The sequence below is a fragment of the Hyla sarda genome, chromosome 3 (assembly GCF_029499605.1).
Source record: "Hyla sarda isolate aHylSar1 chromosome 3, aHylSar1.hap1, whole genome shotgun sequence".
NCBI classification, from domain to species: Eukaryota; Metazoa; Chordata; class Amphibia; order Anura; family Hylidae; genus Hyla; species Hyla sarda.
In genome coordinates this window covers 406,957,557-406,985,451 of record NC_079191.1, presented here as the reverse complement: position 1 = coordinate 406,985,451, position 27,895 = coordinate 406,957,557, and the positions used below count along the sequence as shown (strand labels likewise).

General features: G+C 45.9%; 1 long non-coding RNA gene and 1 pseudogene across 1 annotated transcript in view; one reads left to right on the top strand and one right to left on the bottom strand.

Annotated features, from left to right (window-relative positions):
- Nucleotides 1-27,895, top strand: part of LOC130362957 (uncharacterized) — a 124,099-nt gene that overhangs the window by 6,001 nt on the left and 90,203 nt on the right. The window lies entirely within an intron of this gene.
- On the bottom strand, nt 27,734-27,841 carry LOC130363224 (U2 spliceosomal RNA; annotated as a pseudogene).

The window sequence follows — 27,895 nt, the reverse complement described above, 5'->3', positions numbered from 1 at the left end:
TAACATGCGAACATAACAACAGTCTTTGTAACAGAGTCTATGAACAGCTTAGCTTAGATTGACCGTTGGTTGGGACTTTTAGTAAGTTCTTTAGCTTGTAGGGATTTAGTATGCGCAGATCCGCTGGATTTAGGGTTATGTTTAGGTCCAGGGTCCTTGCCAACATTAGCGGGGAATTTAGAAGAAGTCACTGTGTAATTCAGCCGAGGCCGCAAGGCTTTGGCCCAGTAATTGTCGTTGAAAGTTGCGGAGGTCCTACCTCATTCAGTGACCGCAACCCAAGGGAGCGAATAATGGCCGCAGCTCCCTTATATGGGCAGGGGCTGGCCGTTCTAGGATTGGTCCATGCCATCTGTCAATCAGCTTTACAAGGCATTGTGGGTAGTGACCCCATGCCTTCACACCTCAGTCTCTCTCTCCTGCTATCAGCTGTCACCTTACTAAAATCTTTAACCTCTCCCTCTCTTCTGGGGTCTTTCCCTCCTCCTTCAATCATAACCCCACTATTGAAAAAACCATCTCTGGACCCGTCCTGTGCAGCCAACTATCGACCCGTTTCAAATCTCCCCTTTATCTCCAAACTCCTGGAACGCTTGGTCTACTCCCGCCTTATCCGCTATCTCTCCGAGAACTCTCTCCTTGACCCCTTACAGTCTGGTTTCCGCTCCCTTCACTCCACAGAAACGGCCCTAACCAAAGTCACTAACGATCTTCTGATGGCCAAATCAAATGGCAATTTCTCTTTACTGATTCTCTTGGACCTCTCTGCGGCTTTTGACACTGTGGATCACCAACTCCTCCTCAGTAGTCTCCGCTCCATCGGTCTCAAGGACTCTGCTCTCGCCTGGTTTTCCTCCTATCTCTCTGGCCGCTCCTTTAGCGTCTCATTTTCTGGCTCTACTTCTTCTCCTCTTCTCCTTGCTGTCGGGGTTCCCCAGGGATCGGTCCTGGGTCCTCTACTCTTTTCACTCTACACATCCCCCATTGGAAAAACAATCAGTAGATTGGGTTTCCAGTACCACCTCTACGCTGATGACACCCAACTCTATACCTCCTCCGCCAACATCACCCCTGCACTCCTACAGAATACCAGTGACTGTCTCTCTGCCGTCTCAGACATCATGTCCTCTTTATATCTGAAACTAAATCTTTCTAAAACAGAACTTCTTGTCTTTTCTCCATCAACTGATACTGTACCTAACCCTGACATTTCCATCTCGGTATGTGGTACTACCATAACTCCCGGGCAGCAGGCTCGCTGTCTTGGAGTTATACTTGACTCTGATCTGTCTTTCACTCCCCATATTCAGTCTCTTTCATGTTCTTGTCACCTGCATCTCAAAAACATTTCAAGATTCCGCCCGTTTCTCACTACTGAAACTGCTAAAACTCTCATTATTGCTTTGATTCACTCCCGCCTCGACTACTGTAACTCTTTACTAATAAAACTCTTTACTCTCCTCCTCATCAAACTCCAATTCAGTCCAGAATACAGTACAAAATCCTCAGTCTCACACACAAAGCTCTCCACAATGCTGCACCTCCCTACATCTCCTCTCTCATCCCCGTCTACCATCCTACACGTTCTCTCCGATCTGCTAATGATCTCACACTAACATCTTCTATAATCCGAACTTCTCACTCCCGTCTCCAAGACTTCGCTCGTGCTGCACCCGTTCTCTGGAATGCTATCCCTCAATCCCTCAGACTCAACAACAACATCCATAGTTTCAAAAGTGGCCTAAAAACACATCTCTTCAGACAGGCCTATAACAGTCTCTAATTGGCCTCAACATATCCTCAACATATCTTCAACATATCCCCAACATATCCCCGAAATATCCCCAACATATCCCCAACATATCCCCAACATATCCCCAACATATCCTCAACATATCCCCAACATACCCCCAACATATCCTCAATATATCCTCAACATATCCCCAACATATCTTCAACATATCCCCAACATATCCCCAACATATCCTCAACATATCCCCAACATACCCCCAACATATCCTCAATATATCCTCAACATATCCCCATCATATCCCCATCATATCCCCATCATATCCCCCAACATATCCCCAACATATCCCCAACATATCCCCAACATATCCCCCACATATCCCCAACATATCCCCAACATATCCCCACACCTCTTGTTTGAATAGTTATTGTGTAATTTTATGTCTGATACTTGTCTTTGTTTGTACCCCATAATTGTAAGCGCTGCGGAATCTGTAGGCGCTATATAAATAAATAAATAAATATCACATGTCCCATGAACCTCCAAAGGTCCTTTTTAACTACCATAGAGACTAGAGCATCGTCACGTGACCCGCAGGTCCTGCAACGCTAGCGCAAGGTAAGTGCACTTTTTATATACATTTATTTACATTTAACTGAATAATATATTAATTATTTAAGGGGTGACTAAGGGAGGACTAGACCTGAGGACCCCACGGTTCCTAGGAACTCTGACTTTGGGGACCCCTACCAAGGTACAGTATGCAATACGGTAGCGGGACACTAGTGTTGCTCGCGAATATTCGCAATTCGAATATTAATCGCGAATATCACATATTCGTGAATTCGAGAATATTACGACTATAGCACTATATATTCGTAATTACAAATATTAATTTTTTTCCGCATATGCGAAAATGTATGCGCACATGCAAAAATGTATGCGTATATGCGCATATTCGCGAATATTGAGTCCTCCCTTATTTAATGGTATAGGGAACTATGACTAGTGCATTAACTCTGTGATTTTTTGCCTGTTGAAACCAACAGGCCCATTGTGGTCTATGGGCGGCGATAGGCCGGAGAATTACCTCAGCATACTAGCCCTCAGCCTGGCGTCACGAACTATCGGGTTAATATTAACCCCTCAAATCCTTCTAGATCTGCAACACCACCACCTAAGAAGGCTGACCCTCGCCCTGTTGCTCCATCTGGTATCCCTCCTGTGAGACCACCTGGAAGTCAGAGACCCATCTGTAGCTATTGGAACAAGAATGGACACTGGAAGAGCCAATGCTGGGCTTTAAACGGGCGTCCCCTGGGGTAGAGGACCGCACCCCAGGAGTAGAGGTTGAAGGTCCAGAATCAACCAGCGACAAGAAGGGACTGTCTATGTATGTAGCTTCTTTTCCTTATGTACAGGTGATGATTGAAGGTATCCGGTTACAAGCTATGATAAATACGGGGTCTCAGGTATCCACTATTCTGCAGGGTTTTTTTTATAAGTACTGGGGCCCAGAAAGTTTGTGTGACCCTCAGGAAGCGGAGTTCAGAGTAATTGCAGGGAACGGGAAACCAGTACCCAGCCATGGTTACTGGGAGCCCACGGTGCAGGTGGGAAAACATGTGTTAGGAAGACAGGGTGTGATTGTTACAAATGTTAGGGATGAGGGAGCAGCTGATTTCATTTTAGGCATGAATATTATGAGGCACTGTTTTGATGATATTGTCTGTGCACTGCATGCATCTCTCCCTCACTTGTCACCCCCAGGCCGGCGAGCTGCCCAACACCACCTCAAAATCCTCCAAGCAGAACAGAAGGAGAAATTTGTCGAGTAAGGATTCAAGATATCCAAGCCGTTAGTCTACAGCCACAGATGGAGACAGTTCTTTGGTGCCGTGCCCGACCCGGGGTGAAAAATCAAGATTTCCAAGCGCTCTTGGAACCCCTTCTACTGGAAGATCATCCCTTGGTGCGAACTGCTAGAAGCCTGGTAACCATACGTAATGGGAAGGTTCCAGTGAGATTTATTAATCTCTCTCAAGTTGCAGTCCAACTACCCAAGTATACCCCAGTGGCTACTCTACACCATCTAGACGTCCGAGATGTAGTCTCGAAGTCACAGGTGGTCCAACGAGGACCTGACCAGAATCCTGCGGAACCTTGGTGGAGCCAACTACAGATAGGAGGCGAAGATATCCCCAAGGAACAGGTGGAAGGAGTCATCCAGGTGGCTAAGAAACATCATGAAGCTTTCAGCAAGTTCCCCACAGACTTTGGCAGGACCACCATGATCAAACATAGGATTCTCACCGGAGACAATCCACCCATTAAAGAGAGACATCATCCTGTGGCTCCTGGGATGTCTCAGACCATAAAGAAAATGCTCGTGGAGATAAAAGAGGCCGATGTCATCCAGGAAAGCCAGAGTCCGTGGGCTGCACCTTTGGTCCTGGTGAAGGAAAAAGATGGAACTATCCGCTTTTGCGTGGATTACTGGAAATTGAACAACATAACTCATAAGGATGCCTATCCTCTCCCTTGCATCGAAGAATCCTTGACTGCGTTGGGGTCTGCCGCCTACTTTTCCACACTGGATCTGACGAGCGGCTACTGGCAGGTGCCAAAGGCAGAAGATGATAGAGAGAAGACCGCATTTGGGACCCCTATGGGTCTCTTCGAGTTCAAAAGTATGCCCTTTGGACTGTGCAATGCACCAGCTACTTTCCAATGCTTAATGGAGCGATGCTTGGGGCATCTTAACTTCCAGAGTGTTCTGCTGTATTTAGATGACATCATCTTCTATTCTCGAACATATCAGGAACACCTGGATCACCTGAAAGAAGTTTTCCAAGTCCTTATCCGACATGGACTCATGGTTAAACCTTCCAAATGTCACTTGCTAAAGCCAAAAGTGCACTACCTAGGACATGTCGTCAGTGCTCAAGGAGTCCAGCCTGATCCAGACAAAGTGAGTGCTGTGAAAGAATGGCCCATACCCAGGACGGTGCGAGACGTCCGAAGTTTCCTGGGGTTTGCTGGATATTACCGGCGCTTCATACCCCATTTTGCTCAAATTGCTGGACCCTTGACCGAATTACTGAGAGGGACTGGGATAATTATAATGGGAGGCTTCCTATACAGTGGGCCGAAGAACAAGAAGGTGCCTTTCGAGCCCTGAAGTACCTCCTCACGGAACCCCCATATTGGCGTATCCTGACTACAGCCTGCCTTTACGTTTATACACAGATGCTAGCTTTGAAGGTCTGGGGGCGGTCTTATCTCAAGTGCAAGATGGCAAGGAAAGGGTGATTGCCTATGCCAACCAGCATCTTCGAGGTGCTGATCATCTTCGAGGTGATTTCAACATTAAGTACTGAATCTCCCAAAGTCTCTGAAGATCTGTCCACCTGTAAGACACTTCGGGATGAAAGCAGGGTTATCGGGGACCTCCTCGACTATTGCCTCCACAAGAAAGTGCCTACTCGGGTGCGCAAGGCCCACGGAGACTTTGAATTGAAGTGGCTGTGGTGGCAGAGGAATCGCCTGTTCCTGCACAAGGGGTTGGTCTAGCGAAATTACCTGGACCCAGTCTCAGGAGACTGCATACACCAGATTGTGGTTCCCAGAAGGGATGCAGCCATGGTTCTGAATGCCTATCATGATAAATCCGGACACTTCGGGGTCCATAAAACAGAGATCACCGTCAGAAGGAGATTTTACTGGATTGGGATGTGGGGAGACATCGAGAAACGGTGTGCCGAGTGCTCCGTGTGCAACGTGATAAAGAACCCCTGGAGGGACGCAAGAGCCTGCATCCCATCTGTACAGAAAGGCCGAATCAAATTGTTGCCTTGGACCATGTGAAGCTGGCCCCCACTCGATCTGGCTATTGTCATGCTCTAACTATGGTGGATCATTATTCCAAGTGGGTGGTCGTGGTCCCCATCAAGGATCTTACCGCCAGGACTGCTGCTCAACTCTTCTATCGACATTGGATCCAACCCCTGGGGTGTCCCGAAACGGTCCTCACGGATCGGGGAACCGCCTTTGAAGCCCAGTTGTTCCAGGAACTTTGCCGGTTGCATGATTGCAAGAAGCTCCGGACAACGGCCTACCATCCCCAAGGGAATGGGCTCTGCAAGAGGATCAATCAGGTGTTCATCCAGATGCTCAGAGCAGCCTCTGTCTCAAAGCACGAAGAGTGGCCTCAGCTGTTGCCTGAACTCCTGGAAATTTACAACAACACTGTTCACTGCTCTACGAGGTATACGCCCTTTTTCCTGATGATGGGCCGACACGGCCAATTGCCAAAGGATCGAACCTTCGGGCTACAGGCACCTTTCAACAATTCTCCTCAGGTTTCCCAAGGTTGGTTGTCAGAGCATCAACGAAGAATTGAGGAAGCCAAGGACATCGTTGAGAAGAAAATGGGTGAAGTTAATGAATGCCAGCAGAAAGATTATAATCGACATGCTTCGGCTCAGCCCTTGCAGCTTGGAGATAAAGTGTGGCTCAGAAAATTTCTTAGAACCCATAAATTGGACTCCCTGTGGGAAACGGAGCCATACACCATTACTGCGGTTCCTTATCCCGAAACGGACGTGTAAGAGATAGAAAAAGACCACCGGAATAGGATAAAAGTATGCCTGAAAGAAGATATGCTTGGCCCATCTCCTCCTACTCCTTCTGATCCTCCTGCTATTTCTACTCCACCTCCACCAATGTCAATGAGAGAATATTTGCCGGGAGAAGGAATTCATCCCACTATGGACGTTCCTTTGTTCCATTATGGACGTTCCATGTATTGGGGCATACCGTTCCCAGCTCTATCCAGCCAGCCGCCACTGGTTGCACCACCCAGTCAGTCGCCAGTGGCTGTTGCTCCCTGTCAACCACCATTGGTTGCTACACCCAACATCAGTCTTGCTCCAGTGACTGCTCCAGATATTGATGCCATTACTCCACTTGTCTTAAGAGAGCCTCTCAGTTTGACCGAAGATGTTGCTTCCGTTTCCAGCCCTCCAGCTGGTCCCTCATGGACTGAAGCTCTTTAAGAATCCTCAATAGAAGGAACTCCTGATGACTCGGAGGTGGTGTTGCGGCAGTCTCAAAGGACTACACAGGGCAAACTACCCATCAGGTACCAGGACTCACATTTAGTACCTGCACACGTAGTACCTTTGATAACCCACTTCAATGCTCTGCCAATCACTTTTCAGTACCCTAGATTACTCACTTAAATGTACTACTTCAAGTTTTTCTAGTACATACATCAAAACAAGTATCTCACTTAAGAAAACACTTAGGAATTGTAGTACATTGATACCCAATTCCTGCCACTGTTAGGTACACTTCTTCTTCTCTTTCATTGCGTGTGTGAGATGCTCTGCCTGGCCAGTAGGTGCTCTTGCTAATATAGAATTAAACACATAATTCTAAGAATAACCTAGTTAGGTTGTTTATGAAAGTGCTCTAGGGATAAGTAGCGTGTAGCCGATTGACCCTAGCAGCCACCCTTACTGTGACCTAGCTTCCGGCTAGCCAGTATAACCGTATGTGTACTTACAGGTAACTTATTGTTGGCAAAGAAATAAAATGTGTGAGATAATAATAAAATTGTCTAGTCAGCTTGACGCTAAAGGTATATAGAGCTGAACTAATGTGTAGATAGTCTCATGTATAGAGAGTTATATTAATGTTCAGTTTAGCCTCCATGAATGTGTAGAGAGATAATAAAAAAGTCTTAGGAGCTAGAAACTATATGTCAGATGGCTGCCTAATTGTCTAGTAAGCTTTAAAGTGTATAATAGGTTTACTAAAATGCCTTAGAAGCTGGAAACTAAAGGATAGATAGCTTTGTGAATGTCTAGATAGGATTTATGTCTAGATAGCACTAATGTCTAGATAGATTTTTATTGTCTAGTTCAGATACTAGCAAGAGTATCAGAGAATGTAGATGTGTTCAGTGTTTACTTAGGATGTACAGCAAATGTGTAGATCATCCTGTTCTAGTCCTAGTCCCTCTGTCTTAGGGGACAGACGTCGAGGTCGACTTATCTTAAGTAAGGGGGTTTGTGGTGTCCCGGTACCACATCCTATACGGTACCTATATGTCTGTGGGTCCCCATAGCCAGAGTCCCTAGGACGTAGGGGTCCACGTTATATAGTCTGCCCTTGTCACCTCTATTCCATATAGTAAATCAGTAGTTTACTCAAGGTTTATGTACATATAGTGATATACATGTAAATAAATGGTTAATTACCTGCGCGTAGCGTACCAGGTCCTGCGGGTCACATGACTAGGTGAACTCTATGGTATTTCTGCTTTAGGACCTTTGGAGGTCCTTATGACGTATGCAATCCCATCATACTGTGTAACAGTGAATGACAGGTATTTGGACCATTCCGATTCAACCCGCCCCCTGCCCGTATAAGGGAGCAGCGGCCATTGTTCTCTCTCTCTCTTGTTCCTGTGCAGCCAAGCAGTAAGCATCTCTCTTGTTCCTGGGCTGGCAATCGAGAAGGATCTGCGCAGCTATTATCACAGTGAGTTAGGCCTGAGCCTTGCGGCAATGGCTGAATCTATTCAGAATCGTGAGTGTATCAATCCCAAGCACTCTGTTAGATCACCGGACCTTATCTATCCCCTAAATCCGGACGGATCTGCAATAATTATCCTAAATTCAGAGACTTGTAATAATACTCAAGGTCCGCAACAACTGTCGGTCACTGAGCAATATAGAGACTGTTTATATAAGACTGTCACTGCATTGGATTTACCGCAAGCACTTTCAAGTTCAACTTCCTTGTGGACCTATCGTTACTGGGAAGGGCAACGATAGGCTGGAGAATTACCTCAGCATACTAGCCCTCAGCCTGGCGTCACGAACTATCTGGTTAATATTAACCCCTCATATACCGAAACAACATCCCCACTACTATACACTCCCCAAGGCACACCACATTCCTCTACACTGGTTTTGATGAATCTCCCCCATAGAGGGAGATTTATCAAAACCTGTCCAGAGGAAAAGTTTCTGAGTTGCCCATAGCAACCAATCAGATTGCTTCCTTCATTTTGCAGAGGCCTTGTGAAAAATGAAAGAAGCGATCTGATTGGTTGCTATTTCCAGTAAAGTAAAGTTAAACCACAGCACTGTAACACTCTGTCCCACCCCGGGACTCGAACCAGTGGTGGTCTCCCATCCACTGTGCTGCCAAGACGGCAGATCCCCATAGACCACAATGGGCCTATTGGTTTCAATGAGCAAAAATTCACAGAGATAAAGCACTAGTCAAAGTTCCCTATACCATTAAAGGGGTACTCCGGTGAAAACTTTTTTTCTTTTAAATCAACTGGTGCCCGAAAGTTAAACAGATTTGTAAATTACTTCTATTAAAAAATCTTAATCCTTCCTATACTTATTAGCTGCTGAATACTACAGAGGAAATTCCTTTCTTTTTGGAATTCTCTCGGATGACATCACGAGCACAGTGCTCTTTGCTGACATCATTATAATAATAATAATAACTCTTTATTTATTGTTGTCCTTAGTGGGATTTGAACACAAGGCCCCAGCACTGCAAGGCAGCAGTGCTAACCACTGAGCCACCATGCTGCCCTTAGCATACATCTGCTATGCATGGTTGCTAAAATGGACAGAGATGTCAGCAGAGAGCACTGTGCTCGTAATGTCATCAGTGTTCCAAAAAGAAAGGAATTTCCTCTTTCGCATTCAGCAGCTAATAAGTACTGGAAGGATTAAGATTTTTCATAGAAATAATATACAAATCTGTTTAACTTTCTGGCACCAGTTGATTTAAAAGAAAAAAGGTTTTCACCGGAGTACCCCTTTAACACCACAACATATCAAGAAGTTTACCATTCAACTAAGTGAAAATGTTGGGGACAAGAAGAGCTCCATGCTCCCAGCAAAAAGAGTAATTTACAGTTTTTGCCTGAAGTTTATCTCTAAATCACAAGTCACAAACCACAAAGAAAAAAAATCTTAGGTTCAGAAGTTTTTCAGTGCATATGCCAAACATGTGAACATAGCCTAAGGTACGTCTTTTATAGTAGTTAGCAGAGATGAAAGGAACACTAAATACAGAAAATGCACAAAAAATCTCAGCCCTTTCTTCTTCCTTAACCTCTGCTGTGCCATAGATTTTTTTTATTATCTCCTATTACAAACAAAACTGAGAGAAATAAAAATAAATCTTCTTCTGTGTCCCAGGAGATCAACTATGTCCCCATCCTTCTCCTCCATCTCTTCCTCACTGTCATTTGTCTGGCAATAAGACTATTACTGCAGCAGGAGCCTCCCCCCTCAATCAGCTCTGAGACCCCAAATGATCAAACCTTTTGAAAGGTTTCAGTGACATGTTAAGAGTTTTGAAGTGACAGGGACACTTTAAAGAAACACTTCATATATCATGAAAGTTACCCACAAGTTTGCAAAATGGCTGATTTATTACCTAATCTGAAGACTGTTTTAGCTAGGTTGAAAGGTCAAAATGCGGTTGTGTCTGCCTCGGGTAGGCGGGTGTCTCCGGTTAGGGTGGGCATCCACAAGGAGGCTTTCCTCTGTTGGATTAGCCCTTTGGGTGTGCATGTCAAGGAATCGGTAAAGGAGAAGTTTTGGGGAAATCACTACGTGGGTTTGTGGTCGCTGGTGTCGGTTGACCAGTATACTATAGGCAAGGAGCGTAGGCCTCATACTGAGAAGTCTATTCCCATGAGGCGCTGGGTTGCTAAGACTATGGGCAATTGGTTGCAGGCATTTGCATTTGGGGTTTATCATGGGTGAAAAGCATCCGGAACGCTGTTTGGAGCTTTTTGTGTACATGGACTCTTTGTACAATGCCTATAAGGCGCATTGGGGGTACTGCATTGTGGCGGTACAAAGAAGAATTTCATAGCCGCCTGGCTTTGCAGCCTGTGGTGGGCTGGGGTGTTAAGGCAACTGACGTGTGGTTGCGATTGATGATGGCGCAGACGGAGTCATCCTTTCAGTCAGGGGCTACTGGTCAATCCGGGGTTTCCGGAACCAGTGGCAGTGAGTAGACCCGGTGCCTGCTGGTTGTACAATGAAGGGCATTGTAGATTCCTCAGCTTGTACAGTCCAGTCCGTCCGGTGAACGTGGTCATGATGGGCCCGTAATTAGACCAGTACCCCAATAGAGATGATGCTGTGGTTTTGTCTGATGGTTTTAAGTTCGATTTTTTCATTCCGTTTGTATTAGGTAATTTGGTGTCGGCTTATCGGGCCAATTTGAAATCTGCCAAGGAGCATCCTGAGGTGTTGCGGGATATGATTGGTAAGTAGGTTGCCTTGGGGCGCTTTATGGGACATTTTGTAACGCCTCCTTTTTCCATTTTGCGGGTTTCTCAGCTTGGTGTGGTTCCGAAAAAGGAGGTGGGGAAGTTTTGCCTTATTCACCCTCTTTCGTATCCGAAGGGTTCCTCCGTGAATGATGGTGATGCTTCCATTTCCTATGTCTCCTTTGAACGGGCGGTGGCGCTGGTCCAGGGGGCTGGGTAATCGGCTTTGATGGCTAAGTCCAATATTGAGTTGATGTTTTGTTTGTTGCCGGTTCATCTGGAATGCTATCATCTGCTAGGTTGTCGTGTGGATGGTCAGTTTTATTATGATGTGTGTTTGCCCATGGGTTGTTCGAACTCATGTCACTACTTCGAAATGTTCAGTACATATTTGGAGTTGGTGGTGCGATTTGAGACGGGCAGTAGTTCTATCATCCACTATTTAGACGATTTCTTGTTTGTTGCTCCCGCTGGGTCCTCTAGGTGTCGTTTTTTGTTGTATTCTTTTTGTTTTCTTATGCAGCGGTTTGGCGTTCCTTTGTCTGCTGAGATTTTATTTTTGGTCATAGAGGTCATAGGTCATAGGTTTTTCAGCTACCAGAAGAGAAGCTAGAGAGTTTGCTCCTATTGGTGGAGAGTTTTTGCAGTGTACGCAAGGTTATGCTCCTGCAGATGCAGGTTTTGCTGGGTCACCTGGTTTTTGCCTTTAGGGTGATGCCTATGAGTCGTTTTTTTTCTAGGAAGCTGTCTTTGGCCACGAAAGGCGTTTCTCGCCCTGGCCATCATATACGCATTTCCAGGCAAATGCATTCGTGTGGAGAGAGTTTTTGAGGAGGTACAATGGTCACACTTGTTGGCGGGCATCCGAGTTGTCGAATGTTGAGCACCAATTGTTTATGGATGCGGTGATCCTGTGGCCTTTTTCGGGGGGAATGGTGCTCGGAGGCGTGGCCTCAAGAATGGCAAGATAGTGGTTTGTGCCATAATCTTACTCTGCTTGTACTATTTCCTATTGTTGTTGCTGTGGAATTGTGGGGGGCTCGTTTTAGTAATCAACGTTTGTGTTTTTGGACAGATAACAAAAGTGGGGTTCATTGCATTAATGGTTTGTCCTCTTCCTCTCTTCCTGTTTTGTCCCTGATCTGGCATTTGGTCCTTCGTTGTTTGGAGCTGAATATTTGGTTTAGATCTCACCATGTTCCAGGGATTGACAACATTATTGCCGGAGACAGCCTTGGAGGGACTCCCCTGCCCCCCGTTGGTTTGAGAATTGGTGACCAACGATTGATACCTTTTATCGAGTCTTCAGTGGCAGCTGCCACCTGGCCAGGCATGGTAGGGCATGGAATGATCGGTGGTTGCTGGGTGTGATGTGGCTGCGAGTGTTGCTGACCATTTCATTGTTACGGTCGATTACTTGCTGTTTTTGCGCAATGCTAATGTCTCTGCTGTGGTTGCGCGGCGGCGCCTGGCGGGAGTCAGCTTTCATTTCAAGTTGATGGGAAGATGTGACTAAGAGGTTTTTGATTCAACAGGCTTTGAAGGGTTGGCAGCATGGAAGACTCACAGACAGGTGTCCTACTCTTTGTTGGTGTCACTTTTACGGGCCACAGGGCGTTGCTATTCATCATTTTCGAATCAGTTTTTAATTCTGTTGCTTTATGCCTTACATTTTTTGGCACATTGCGTATTGGTGAGCTGGTCCTGGTATCTAAATCAGGTGCTGGTGGTTTGTTGTGGGAGGACATGCTGTGTTCTAATGGTGTTTTGCAGCTGCGCATAAAGCGGTCCAAGACGGATCAGGTGGGGCAAGGAGCCTGGGGTCGCTTGCAGGTGGTCAGGTGGTGGACGGGGCGGCGTGCCCCGTCTGGGCTGTTTTGGAATTTTTGAATGTTAGGGAGTCCGGGGTGCATTTTTTTGCGCATGCAGACGGTTTGCCTTTGACGCATTATCAATTTCAAGCTGTGTTTAAGCGATGTTTGGGCTTGGCAGGTGCTGCAGTGTCTGAGTTTGGTACACACTCGTGCAGCATTGGCGCTGCAACTGAGGCTTCGCGTGCGGGACTTTCGGTGGCTGCTATACAGTGCATTGGGCGCTGGTGTTCTGATTGCTATGCGGGATATGTTCGTCCTGAATTGTTGCTCTAACTTGTTTTCTTTTTCAGATCCTCCGACGGCCACGGTTTTCTTTCTGGGTCATTCCTATTTCCACCGGTCGTAGATCCTTGGGTTTTGGTAACATCGCCGAGCATTGGCAGCATTGGGTGTTGACGGAGGCGGTTGATATTGTCAGAACAGTCCGTTCTGGTGTGGTGATGTTGTGCACGCCCATGGGCCTTATGACCTTTGTTATTCCAGAGTCCTGGACCTGATCACCGTGATGAAAACTGATGTGGAATGGTTTCTTTTCGGAGCTTGTATTGGTGTGGTCTGAGATAGTGCCACAGGTCACCTGGCAAGGTGCCCGCAATGCGGAAGCTATTGAGCGGTCTCGCCGCTTGGTAAATTCAAGGATGGCAAGGTTTGTGAGGTCTAAGGATCGTTGGTGGTCCGTCACTGGGAGCTGGAGGGTGACAACAGGCGGTTTATGATACTGGATGGGGTCTAAGTCAACAAGATTGGGCTGGAAATCTTTTTGTCGGGCCTGCCGGATGGTCTGGAACAAGCGCTATTCCTCCTTGGTGGCGGTCGGAGCACCATGTAGGGGTACACGGGCTCCTCAGTGGCCTGGAGAGAGATGACCTGGAGGCACATGCCCGTCGGGGACCCGGCGGCTGGCATATCACTTCGGCTGAAGTAGTAGGTCGAATTACATTTATATGATGTTCATATTAACTGCAATGCAGTTGTTATGTGGTTATTTATGTACTGTTATTAATAATAAATGAGCTGTGACCACCACCCAGCCCAGTTAAAATGGAGTTACGTGTTATGTCATTATTGAAACAGAAAGGGGGAGAGCATATGGATATGGTTGGTAAATGGGGAGTGTTCTATGCAGTCTACATCCTTGCTGACTCCATTCAGGGTCTCTATCACAGATTATGTTCGGCATACAGAGCTGGTAAGTTCTCTGGCCTCTGTCTGGCTTTTGCCTTGTGTCTGTAATGTCACCAGATTTTAACTGTATGCAGCATTTTCTGTCCAATTATTTAGAAGGAAACTGCGACAGAGGCCCTGAACGGAGGCTTCAATTCACATGTAAACCTAGCCTTATTTGTTTGCAAGAATAAGGAAGCATACAAAGTAAATATGAATGCAGGATCATACTACATAGGAGCGGTGTGTAATTTGTTACTGCAGCAGGGATCCTACACAGTCATGGTTGCTGTCCCGTTGGACACACTGAGACAATGGCTAACTCTAGGTTATCTCAGGCTCTGTGGGCTGGCGAAGTAAAGTGTCCAGCCTGATGAAGTGTAGGGTGCCCTGGATCTTTGCAGGAGGTGTACAGCCCCTAACTATAAGGCAGAGGGAGATTAGGAAGCTACTCTAACTTCTTCACTTTACTGTAGACCAATTGTCTGCAAACTAGGTCCTCTAGATGATGGAAAACTACAACTTTCAGCATGGGAATTGTAGTTTTACAACATATGGAGGGCCACAGTTTGAAAACCACTGGTCTAGACCAACTCTAACATTTTTACATATAGACAGAGGGACGGGGCTCAAAACAAGCTATTCCCATCTCTACAGAGCTATGCAAATATGTGTAGAGTATAGGTACACTTTGTAGTGTAATTTCAACTCCTCAAAAATAGCAAACAGCATAAAAACAATACAAAAGTATAAAAAAGATATAAACCAGGACACAACAAGCCAACGCCCAATCAACAGGCCTCGCAGGGATCGCAGTAGGACACTGCATTAACGGGAAGACATGTAAGTCTCTTTATGGGTGCATTCACACTTACAGTATCCTGCACAGGATTTGAGGATGTAGATTTTATGCTGTAGAGTTCAATGTAAACTAAAATGATTGAACACAACATCAAATCTGCAACTTCAAATCCTGCGCATTAAATATGTGCAGGAACTGTACCTGAGAGTACATCAAGAGTTGTATATTTAATTTTTTAGGTGCACTGAAGCAATAAATAAATTATTTGTAAAAGTGCATACAGCCTATAATATCCTCCTTGCAAGACGTCACACCATGCCCCCTCCATTCATGTCTATGGGAGGGGAGCATGAGAGACGTCATGCCCCCCTCCCATAGACATGAATGAAGGGGTGTGGTGTGACGTCACTAGGGGTCGTGGCCATGACGTCATGTCCCCGTCTCAGAGGCAGCGCCCAGCACGGAATGTCAGGGGCTGAACTGAGATAGGGGTCCCCAGCGGCAGGACCACTGCTTCATACATCTTATCCCTTATCCTTTGGATAGGGGATAAGATGTATAAACCTGGAATAACCCTTTAAAGACTCAGCTATGAGAAACATATAAGGCGGAATTCAAACAAGGCTGAAAATTTCCACTATAGTAAATCCACAGCAAAATTAACATGTGTTAAATGTAAAAGAACAAATTGCAGGGATGCCTAGGTACATCATGGACCCATAGCAGTCTTGGGGTGCCTTATAGGAGCATGTGCGTGAGGCCTTATAGTTGCAGCCATGCAGGGTTATTAGAAAGAAAACATAAAAGCAAAATAAAAATCCTGATGACTCTTTGAGGAAATGTCTATGGATGATGAAGGCTTTCCTGCTGTTTGAGCAATGTAACGCCAGTCTAGAATCCGAGGGAACATGATTTATGTATACGTTCCCAGTTATAAGCTAAACACTCATCGTACATTGACACCTTTCATGGCGAGGTCAGCGAGTGGTTGTAAGTGCCACCCGGTGAACTTTCCCAGTAGTCCAGCGCGCTCATTGTTACATGAACATTGTATGTGAATGCGCTGTGACTCACTGCAGAATTCTTTTGTCAGAATGAAACATCATCACTCAAAAGCCTCTGGGGTAAAAATCATTTAGGAGGAGCAGTGGCCCATCCCATAGCCCCGAGTTATTTGTCTGTAGCATACTTGTGCGTATGACGGCATGTCCCAGCATGAGATACACTTCATACGAAAACACAAGGCTCACATGTGTACTGCTGCAGGAGATATCACCCTATGCTTGTAAAGCCATGCAGACCATTACAGGAGGCCTAAATAGTCACTTATAAGCCATGCATTGTCCTGTCCTGCCACGCTGTTCTATAAGCTGTACAGTCTTTTTTTTCTTTTTTTTACTTTTATATGGTTTATATTTCTAGGAAATCTGGATAAACAGCCACTACGGCTTCCATTACAGCTCCTATAGGGGTTGTCAGTTGTCTAAAGTTCTGAATACACAATTCAGCTAGGGCTCTGTTCACATCACATTTAGAAAATCTCCCAATGCATGTTCCTCTTGTAGAGCTCTGACATATACCATATAGCTGCACACATCATTTGTAGGCTACTGTTGAGCAAAAAATATTTACAGCAGTGCACAGAACCTGTATATACAGCAGTGCACAGAGCCTGTATATACAGCAGTGCACAGAGCCTGTATATACAGCAGTGCACAGAGCCTGTATATACAGCAGTGCACAGAGCCTGTATATACAGCAGTGCACAGAGCCTGTATATACAGCAGTGCACAGAGCCTGTATATACAGCAATGCACAGAGCCTGTATATACAGCAGTGCACAGAGCCTGTATATACAGCAGTGCACAGAGCCTGTATATACAGCAGTGCACAGAGCCTGTATATACAGCAGTGCACAGAGCCTGTATATACAGCAGTGCACAGAGCCTGTGTGGTGTCCCAGTACCACATTTCACACGGTACTTGTTTATCTGTGGGTCCCCATAGCCAGAGTCCCTAGTCTTCATTGGTCAGTTCACCCCTAGTCGCCTCCATTATAGTATATAGATTACTAATTTATCTATAAAATAATGTATATAGTGTTATTTCAGTATATAAATGGTTAATTGCTTGTTTCTATGGCATTGCATTCCAAGCCTCACTCTGGATGCGTTCCAGGCCTCGTTCTGGTATCTGAAGCCTTGTTCTGGTTCTACATAGAGCCTGTGACGTAAGCAATCCCATCTCACCATGTAAAGTAAGTGGCAGACGTTCGGACCAATCAAAATCGCCACGCCCCCTGCCCATATAAGGGAGCGGCGGCCATCTTATCTAGCTCTTGCTCCTGGCTTTCATCAGAGAAGGATCTGTATTGCAGTAATCGCAGTGAGTTAGGCCTGAGCCTTGCGGCAACGGCCGAACGATATAAATTATAGAGTGTGTCATCCCCTAAGCACTCTGCAGCATCACCGGACTCAATATTTCCCCTAAATCCGGATGGATCTGCACATCATTCCCTAAATTCAGAGACTATAGGTCTTATGCAAGGTCCGCAACTTCTACTAGTCGCTAAGCAACCAAAGAACTGTATTATTACGTATTGGATATTGCAAGCACTGCAGTAAAGTTCTTGAAGTTCAAGTTAAATCTGCTTGTGGACCTTCAGTCATTTCATTGCACCTATCGCTTCTGGGAAGGGCGGCGATAGGCTGGAACATAGATTCAGCATACCAGCCCTCACCCTGGCATCACGAGTGGCTGGGTTAATATTAACCCCTCATATACCAACATCCTACCATCCCTACCATACACCCCCCAAGGGCTACCACACCTGTATATACAGCAGTGCACAGAGCCTGTATATACAGCAGTGCACAGAGCCTGTATATACAGCAATGCACAGAGCCTGTATATACAGCAGTGCACAGAACCTTTGTGTACAGCAATGCACTGAGTCTATATGTACAGTAATGCATTGCACTGAGACTGTATATACACCAGCGCACAAGGCCTATATATACACCAGTGCACAAGGCCTGTATATACACCAGTGCACAAGGCCTGTATATACACCAGTGCACAAGGCCTGTATATACACCAGTGCACAGAGCCTGTATATACAGCAGTGCACGGAGCCTATATGTACAGCAGTGTGCGAAGCCTATATGTACATCAGTGCACAGAGCTTATATGTACATCAGTGCACAGAGCCTATATGTACAGCAGTGCACAGAACCTATATGTACAGCAGTGTATGGAGCCTATATGTACAGCAGTGTATGGAGCCTATATGTACAGCAGTGCACGGAACCTATATGTACAGCAGTGTATGGAGCCTATATGTACAGCAGTGTATGGAGCCTTTATGTACAGCAGTGCACAGAACCTATATGTACAGCAGTGCACAGAGCCTATATGTACAGCAGTGCACGGAACCTATATGTACAGCAGTGTATGAAGCCTATATATACATCAGTGCACAGAGCCTATATGTACAGCAGTGCACAGAGCCTATATGTACAGCAGTGCTAGGAGCCTATATGTACAGCAGTGCTCAGAGCCTATATGTACAGCAGTGTATGGAGCCTATATGTACAGCAGTGTATGGAGCCTATATGTACAGCAGTGTATGGAGCCTATATGTACAGCAGTGCACAGAAACTATATGTACAGCAGTGCACAGAACCTATGTGTACAGCAGTGCACGGAGCCTATATGTACAGCAGTGCTCGGAGCCTATATGTACAGCAGTGCACAGAGCCTATATGTACAGCAGTGTATGGAGCCTATATGTACATCAGTGCACAGAGCCTATATGTACATTAGTGCACAGAGCCTATATGTACAGCAGTGCACGGAGCCTATAGGTACAGCAGTGCATGGAGCCTATATGTACAGCAGTGTACGGAACCTTTATGTACAGCAGTGTATGGAGCCTATATGTACAGCAGTGTATGGAGCCTATATGTACAGCAGTGCTCGGAGCCTATATGTGCAGCAGTGCACAGAGCCTATATGTACAGTAGTGCACAGAACCTATATGTACATCAGTGCACAGAACCTATATGTACAGCAGTGTATGGAGCCTATATGAACAGCAGTGTATGGAGCCTATATGTACAGCAGTGCACAGAACCTATATGTACAGCAGTGTATGGAGCCTATATGTACAGCAGTGCACAGAACCTATATGTACAGCAGTGCACAGAACCTATATGTACAGCAGTGCATGAAGCCTATATGTACAGCAGTGTATGAAGCCTATATGTACAGAAGTGCTCGGAGCCTATATGTACAGCAGTGCACAGAGCCTATATGTACAGCAGTGCACAGAACCTATATGTACAGCAGTGCACAGAACCTATATGTACAGCAGTGCACAGAACCTATATGTACAGCAGTGCACAGAAAGTATAGATGTACAGCAGTGCACAGAACCTATATGTACAGCAGTGCACAGAACCTATATGTACAGCAGTGCACAGAACCTATATGTACAGCAGTGCACAGAACGTATATATGTACAGCATGCACGGAGCCTATATGTACAGCAGTGCACGGAGCCTATATGTACAGAGGTGCAGAGAGTCTAAAATGACTGCAAAACTTTTGCCCCTTACAGACTTACTATGGATCCATACAAATTGCAGCTTACACATAACTATGATGCCAAATGTACAAACAAGAAAGTTGCAACAGCACTCATGGTCAAAAAAATGGAGGCTCTTAGCGCACTTTTCGATCAAAATGTGTCCCCCATCCACCACGCGGAGGTGGCCTCATATCGGATGGGAACCTTACATGATAACTCGCCTCTGACTGTGTGACATGTTGGATCAGCCATTGACTAAACCACCTCCAGTCTGAGAGGGGTGGGGTGCATGGCTAAAGAGGGTGCCACACCCCCCAACTTACAAAGTAAAAGGAAAAATAGCCAGCACAACAACCTAATACACAGGTGCCCGCTGCTGTGGCAAATACAAAATGTACAAAGAAGAAAGTTGCAACAGCACTCTTGGTCAAAAAATGGAGGCTCTTAGCGCACTTTTTGATCAAAATGTGTCCCACCATCCACCACGCGGAGGTGGCCTCATATCGGATGGGACCCTTTGTAAGTTGGGGGGTGTGGCACCCTCTTTAGCCGTGCACCCCACCCCTCTCAGACTGGAGGTGGTTTAGTCAATGGCTGATCCAACATGTCACACAGTCAGAAGCTATATGCACAGCAAAGGTGAGTTATCATGTTAGGGTCCCATCCGATATGAGGCCACCTCCGCGTGGTGGATGGGGGGGACACATTTTGATCTTGTATTTGCCACAGCAGCGGGCACCTGTGTATTAGGTTGTTGTGCTGGCTATTTTTCCTTCTGTTTTAACTATGATGCCAAGTGTACGGGACCTCAAGGAAACTATATTTTTTATAAAATTTCAAAGGACAATGCCACTGCCAAAAAATAAACAATAAAACAATCTGCCAAGTTGTCTTAAATCTACCAGTAAAACATAAAATGTCGCCTTTACAGGATGGACAAATTAGAAATTACAAATGAAAAATGTACTCTAACCCCCTTCCCCTCCCTTTCTGTTAATGATACAGCCACTTGTTCAGTGCATTGAAAGTGAATGGAACTTTCCTCCTTTTCACGCAGATGGATGTACATGTGCCCCTTTTTATTTACTTTTTTTAAATCCTGCAGAATAATTCTTTTTAATCTCTCACTGTATCGGCCCCTTTTGAAATGCGTTGCGACTCCCCAGCCGGTGGAAGAGGTTGTGAATGCCGAGCATTCCCATTGGCTGTTCTCATCCACAAAGTTCCCCACATTGCCGCTTACAGAAAATGCGCTTTTTTTTCCGGCTTCTTTCATTCTGCATTTTTTTTTTTTTAAATGGTCAATGTTGTACAGAACGACACAAAAAAAAAAAAAAAAAGCGAAAAAAAAAGAATTTGTAACAAAAGAGAAATGAGAACTTTGAGTTGGAGTGGGTCACACAGTAGAACAGCATCTCATCTCCACTCTCTTCCAGTAAATCGCGCTCTCCCACGCCTCCCCGTCACACAATTGTTATTGTCCCCTTCTGTCTATCAACAGAGAAAAAAAAAAAGCCTTGAGTGGAAAAGACTGGGAAGAGGTCACAAAACAGTGTAAGGATTTCTTTAGCGCATTCACCCGTCGTCATGGAAATGGCAGAAGCAGGAACGGAGCCGACATTCTAAAGCATTAACTGCGCAATTAACTAAAACACCCCCCCCCCCCCCCCCCCCACCCAAAAAAAAAAAAGTTAATGTTATAAAATGTCACCGCATAGTTATATACCGGCGCTGAGAGGAGAAAGTAAGTAGCGGTTCTGGTCTTCAAGGCAAAAGTAATTGATTATAGATGACCGGGATTTTGTTATTGACACAATGCAATCTTACGCCGTGCGATTATCCGCCGAAACCCGGAAAGGGAGGAAAAAAAACACAAGGGAAAGTTTGTCGGCGGTAGACTTGTTGTGATTTGTTTTTGCGTTTGGTTCTATCACAGTAAATTTAGTAATTCAGGAGACTAAAAAAGCTGAATGGAAACCAGAGGTGCAGAACCACTGGTCATAAGGATCTACATCAGTGTTTCCCAAACAGTGGGTCTCCAGCTGTTGCAAAACTACAACTCCCAGGATGCCCGGACAGCCGTTGGCTGTCCGGGCATCCTGGGAGTTGTAGTTTTGCAACAGCTGGAGACACACTGTTTGGAATACACCGGTCTGCACTGAACTGGAGTGCTTTGGACCTTCTGTGGCCTACTTTACCTCAGCCACTTTTTGTGGCCTAGGTTAGACTAGGCCAGGGGGGTAACTATAGGGGGTGCAGAGGTAGCAGTTGCACCCGGGCCCTGGTGCCCAAGGGGGCCCAAAGGCACTTCTGCCTCTTAAGAAAGTACCACTATTATAAATGGCGCACAGTAGACACGGAGACCTGTTACAGATTTTGCATTTAGGAGCCCTGAAGATTTATCAAAACCTGTCCAGAGTGAAAGTTGACTGGTTGCCCATAGCAACCAATCAGATTGCTTATTTCATTTTTTTTAAAGGGCCTCTGGAAAATGAAAGCAGCTATCTGATCTGTTGCCATGGGCAACTGCACCACTCTCCCTCTACACAGGTTTTGATAAATCTCCCCTTAGTAGGTGTTTCTCCCCTTAGTAGGTGCCCATGCGGACAGGATGACTTCACACATTGGCCCTCATTTACTATTGCAAACCCGACAAATTTTGTCGGGTTGTGCGCCAGATTCTGGTGCATTGCGCCAGAAATTCTGTCTGCGCCAGAATTTGCGCCAGAATAGAGGAAAAACCCGACTAACTGTCCATTTTCCTGAAAAAAAACCTGAAAAAGGGACGTGGCCGGCGGGAAAGGGGCGTGTTCCCGCCATTTTCACAAAAACCCAACATATTTACTAAGGTTTCCACAGAAAATGTGGTGGATTTGAGCTGAGGGAAACCAGACAGATCAGAGCATGTGTAAAAAAAGGAAAATGTAGGGAAAGGTGCAAAATATAGGAAAACCTTAGTAAATACCGTGAAAAAAAAAAAGTGAAGGGAATTAAAACCCCCAAAGAAACCTACACAACACTCTTAGGAAATCAGGGCCATTATGCGTTGCCCCACTGTGTGTCCCTGTGGGATGTGTAAATTCGATGCCAGACATATGTGGTGACCAGGGCCGGATTAACGTAGGGGCCTGGAGCGAATAGCACGGGCGGCCCGCGACAGCTATATTTACAGAAAAAGAGGGCCAGCCATGCAATGTCCCGTGCCCGCAGGGGGCCCCTGTCACATTTGGGACATCTCTGTGTCCCGAAAAATCTTTTCAGGACACAAGGATGTCGCGGCTGTTACCTTTCTGTGGCCCCGCGTTAACTTTAAAAACGCAGGGCCTGCCGGGAGGTAGCGCACGCAGGGACGTCACTGACGTCCCGTGCGTGCGCCCATAGCAGTAAAGCAGAGCGGAGCATCGAGGAGGACGCGCGCATGGTAAGTCTCCAGCGGCACGTCATCTTCAGCAGTAGATCGTGACCCCAATCCCCGGGGTCCCCGGACCGGAGGAGTGGTGGTCGGAACACTGCGGCAGTAAACAGGCAAACAGCCTCCAGCCATACACTGTATATGGCTGAAGGCTGTATGTCTGTGGGGGAACTATACTGTACCTAATGTGGGGAACTATACTGCACCTAATGTGGGGGAACTATACTGCACCTAATGTGGGGAAGCTATACTGCACCTAATGTGGGGGAGCTATACTGCATGTAATGTGGGGGAACTGTACTGCACCTATTGTGGGGGAACTATACTGCACCTAATGTGGGAGAACTATACTGGACCTAATGTGGGGGAACTATACTGGACCTAATGTGGGGAACTATACTGCACCTAATGTGGGGGAAACTATACTGCACCTAATGTGGGGGAACTGTACTGCACCTAATGTGGGGGAACTGTACTGCACCTAATGTGGGGAACTGTACTGCACCTAACATGGGGAACTGTACTGCACCAAATGTGGGGGAACTATACTGCACCTAATGTGGGGGAACTATACTGCACCTAATGTGGGGGAACTATACTGCACCTAATGTGGGGACCTGTACTGCACCTAATGTGGGAAACTGTACTGCACCTAATGTGGGGAACTGTACTGCACCTAATGTGAGGATCTGTACTGCACCTAATGTGGGGGAACTGTACTGCACCTAATGTGGGGGAACTGTGCTGCACCTAATGTGCGGAACTGTACTGCACCTAATGTGGGGAACTATACTGCACCTAATGTGGGGAACTGTACTACACCTAATGTGGGGGAACTATACTGCACCTAATGTGGGGAACTGTACCAACATAATGAAGTGTTCCGTCTTCCAGGCAGCCTTAATCTGGCCCTGGTTATAATAGATCAACTATTATAAACATACAGGCCTATAAGCAGATTACCTGTGAAGAATGGTGCATTTTCCCATAGCAACCAATCAGATCACTTCTTTAATTTCTCAAAAGGGAAGAAGTGATCTGATTGGTTGTTATGGGCAACTGCACCACTATTCCTCTACAGTCTTGCACTGGGCCCACCAATGTGTAAAAACGGCCCTGATATTATTATAGCTAGCTACCTACCTTCCTATCTACATACCTGGCTAGCTACCTACATGGTACCTAGCTAGCTACTTACCTAACTACTTACCCAGCAAGCTTACAACCGACCCAGCTACCTATCTAGCCAGCCAACAACCCAATTAAATACCTACATCCGTCACACTCTGCGTATCATGCTGTTTGCAGATAATGTAAGTAAATGGCATTGCACTAATACCCACAAATAGCGGCAACCCAGCTGTTGTGTTGTCAACTTTAGGCCCGCCAAAATCTTCAGCACCAGATCCCATGATGCTCTTAATCCGGCCCTGGTGGTGACCCCGGGTTGTGGTGGGACCAAAGTGTGTGAAGGGTGTAGGTGGATGGGGCAGATGGTATTAACCCCAGGGGCAAGATGTTATTAACCCCTAATGTTCGTGACACCAGAGTGCTTTTTGGGAATCGGTAACCACCCAAACGATATCCCTGTCACCCCAAGGTTTGGCAGGGCAAGAAGAGTCCATGACCAGGTTATGGTTAAAGGAGGTTTTACTGAGGTCAGACAGTTGTTATAGTCTTTACAGCTAGACCAGAATCCCAGAGAGAGTCAGCCAGTAACACGGAAAGGGCCCTGCAGCTTGCCTGGGATTGCAATACTTTTGGATCAGACTTCCATGCAGCCACTCTGACTATAATTGACTTGACTGGTAACTTGACTTGTTTGTAGGTAGAGACAGTAGACATAGATGGCGGGACTTAGGGTGCTTTCACACTACGATTGTAGTGTACGGTTGCTGGATCCGGTTTGCCCCGTATACAGTTTTCTGACCGGACCTAAAACCGTAGTATACCACGGTTCTAGGTCCGGTCAGAAAACCGTATTCGGGGAAAAATGAGACAACTGGAGTCAGCGTTTGACTCCGGTCGGCTCATTGAAATGAATGGGGTTCGAGCTGGATCCGGCTGGGATACGGGAGCGGCCGGTTTTCGCCCCTCCCAACCGGATCCAGCAACCATACTTTACAATCATAGTGTGATAACACCCTTACTGACATATGCAGGCTTGTGGCCTCCAGGTGTACGGGATGCTGGATCTGAGGTCTGTGCTTGGCTGTGCCTCAGCAAAGGTCTGGTGTAAGAGAGAGATTGTAATGGCTGTCCCTCTTATAAAGGGGCCTGAGCCAGAAGCTCATAGGTCAAGCTGCAGGTCATGTGTTTAACTTGTGCTCTCTGGTTAATATGTGATAACATAACATGTGATAACTCCAAAGGTCTTTTAGACATTTACATTGGTCCTCCAAAGGTCCTTTATACATAATGTACACATAATACATAACCTGTACTGGCTAGTAACACTAACTTCATTATGGGGGAGACACTGCAGGAGAGCCCCCAGAACACTGACAGGGCCTAAGTGTAGAACATGGGACTGGGACATTACACATATATGTTATTCTTATGTGTATGGATTAAGTTTACTCTGATGCACTGGTTTGCACTGTGTGATTATGGTGCTATTCACTGTTAAGGCTATGTTCACACGGCATAATTTCCGCATTGCAATTCCGCATGGAGATTACGCAGCAGCAGAGTCCCCTTGATTTCAATGTTATGCTGGCGCTCTGCATTAAGAGGCAATGTCCATACGGAGATTTTATGTGCGGACATTGCCCTGTGAACATAGCCTTATGCTCCTGTGTTTTAGTTGTGAATAATGAAGTACATTCACTTAAAGCGTACCTGTCATATCACAGAAAAAAATAATGCTTCTGTTACTCAGTAGGTCATGCAGATGCTTTACATATCTTTTTTATGTGTCTAGCTTCTGTATTTGGCTCACAAATCCCTCTGTTCTGCTGCTAACTCATTCTGACATCCACTGATCAGGAAAGGGCGTGTCCAAGGGAAGCACTAAGCACACCCTTGCTCACATGCATTAACTTCCTCCCTGCGTCTGCTGTGCTGGGTCGCTTCATCCAACCTCTGCAGGCTGCTCTGTAACCCCTTCTTCTCTGTTTTCAGACAGGACAGGAGTGAGAGCAGAGGAGTGCTAGTCCCACCCTCACTTCCTGGACTTTGTCCCAGCCTTTGCTTCAGCTGGGACAAAGATGATGCTGCAAACAGACAGGATTATGTTTTGGAATGGAATGGGGCCCCCTGGTGGTCTTTTTTTTTATAAGCCATGATTTAAAAAAAAAAAAAAAATTTATGAAGTATATTATAAAGGCTAATGTTTTGCCAAGATGTACAACATATAAAATGTTTTAGATTCTGACAGTGCCCATTTAAACTGTCCCACAGCTTAAAGGAGTATTCCAGGATTTATTTTTTTTTACCAGCGTTTAAGCCCATTATGCCAAGTCCTAATACTGTGTAATACCCTTTTATTACCTCTGTGCACCTTGTCCCATTTCCATGCATAAGGTCCACACCCAGAAGTGCTGTAGTGCACAACTTTTTTATTTTACTTCTCTCTGAACTTTTCCAGCATATTCTATGTGGCCAAAGACAATGGGGGAGTGTGTGTGTGGGGGTGGGGGGGGGGGGGCTTTATCAGTGTAGGTGTAAGTGAAGCATTTTTCGACACCTTTTTTTGTGTGCTGGTAATGTGTAGGAGCACCATATTTATTAGTCGCAGAGCATTTAATAAATTTTGTGCAGGTCACATTTTCTGAAATTTTACTCTTCACATACACCATAAAGCTAAGCTAAGTCTGGGCTGGTGTACTTTAGAGACTTTTCAGTGGCTTTGTACCTTTTTTGTGCCTTTTTACAAAAACGTGCAGTTCATAAAACCCTTCCATATCAGATGTATTGCCAAAATCAGCAGAAATGTGTAAACCAAAAGGCGCAAAAAAAGGCGCAAATAAACCCTGCTTGCGCCTTTTATAGACAAAAAAACAGTCTTAAGACAATGATAACTGTCAGCCAATTGTCTCTGCCTCCTTATTTTCTCTCCACTCTTGATCCCTAAATAGGGATTAATATCTAAGAGCCGAGGAACGTGCTCACATATCACCCAAAGTGCAAGAAAAAGTGTAAAACGTGTTACACTAAAAAAAAGCGTGCACAAAGGATGTGGTCTATCGCAAGCACTTCTCCTACAGGAGAGAGGCCCCCCAACATACCTTACCCTTCGCTTCCGGACCAAAAGGTACCTGCAAGGTTCCAGGTTCAATGTCCCTTTTCGCCAAAGCTATTAAGGGACCACAAATGCTCCCGGCATCCCCCTTGGCGTTAGTCAAGGTATCTGCCTGCAGAGCTGTAAACGGTCGGTACCCTGCCCATGCAGGAATACCCGGGGTTTTTGTAGGGAGGTGCAGAACCTGATGGCCACACACTCCTTCCCTAGACCACCAAGATAGACACCGAGAAGGGCTATCGCATCCTGACAAATCCTGTGGACACACAACATGCAAAAAGTGACACAGTGAACAAAAATAAATAAGTGAATGTGCGCAGGTTTACTGCCATGTATAAAAATGTCTCCGATCCTAGCCAGAAGGACGGGAATCAAGAGGTGAGTGCCACAAGGTGAAGAGATATGTTGCAAGTGCTTCCACTCAGTGAGCCCATCCTCTCAATGAGTTTCATTACCTCTGGGTCACCACTCCCCCTAGACCCTCTCAGCCTCATGGCGGGACCCGAAGGAAGCAGGTCACATCAGGGCAGCCGTTGAGCTGATTCCGCCACGGTACACCTTCTCCCTCCATGCAGCACCCGTCCTCACCAGTCATACATCGATGGTGTCTGATACACCAATAAAACTGATAAGAACAGATACTACACTTGATCTTAGCCAAAAGGCCGAGAAGCGACCAAAATAGTGATTAGCAAGGTGTTCACCAGGATGAAGAATCCCTACTTTGCAGG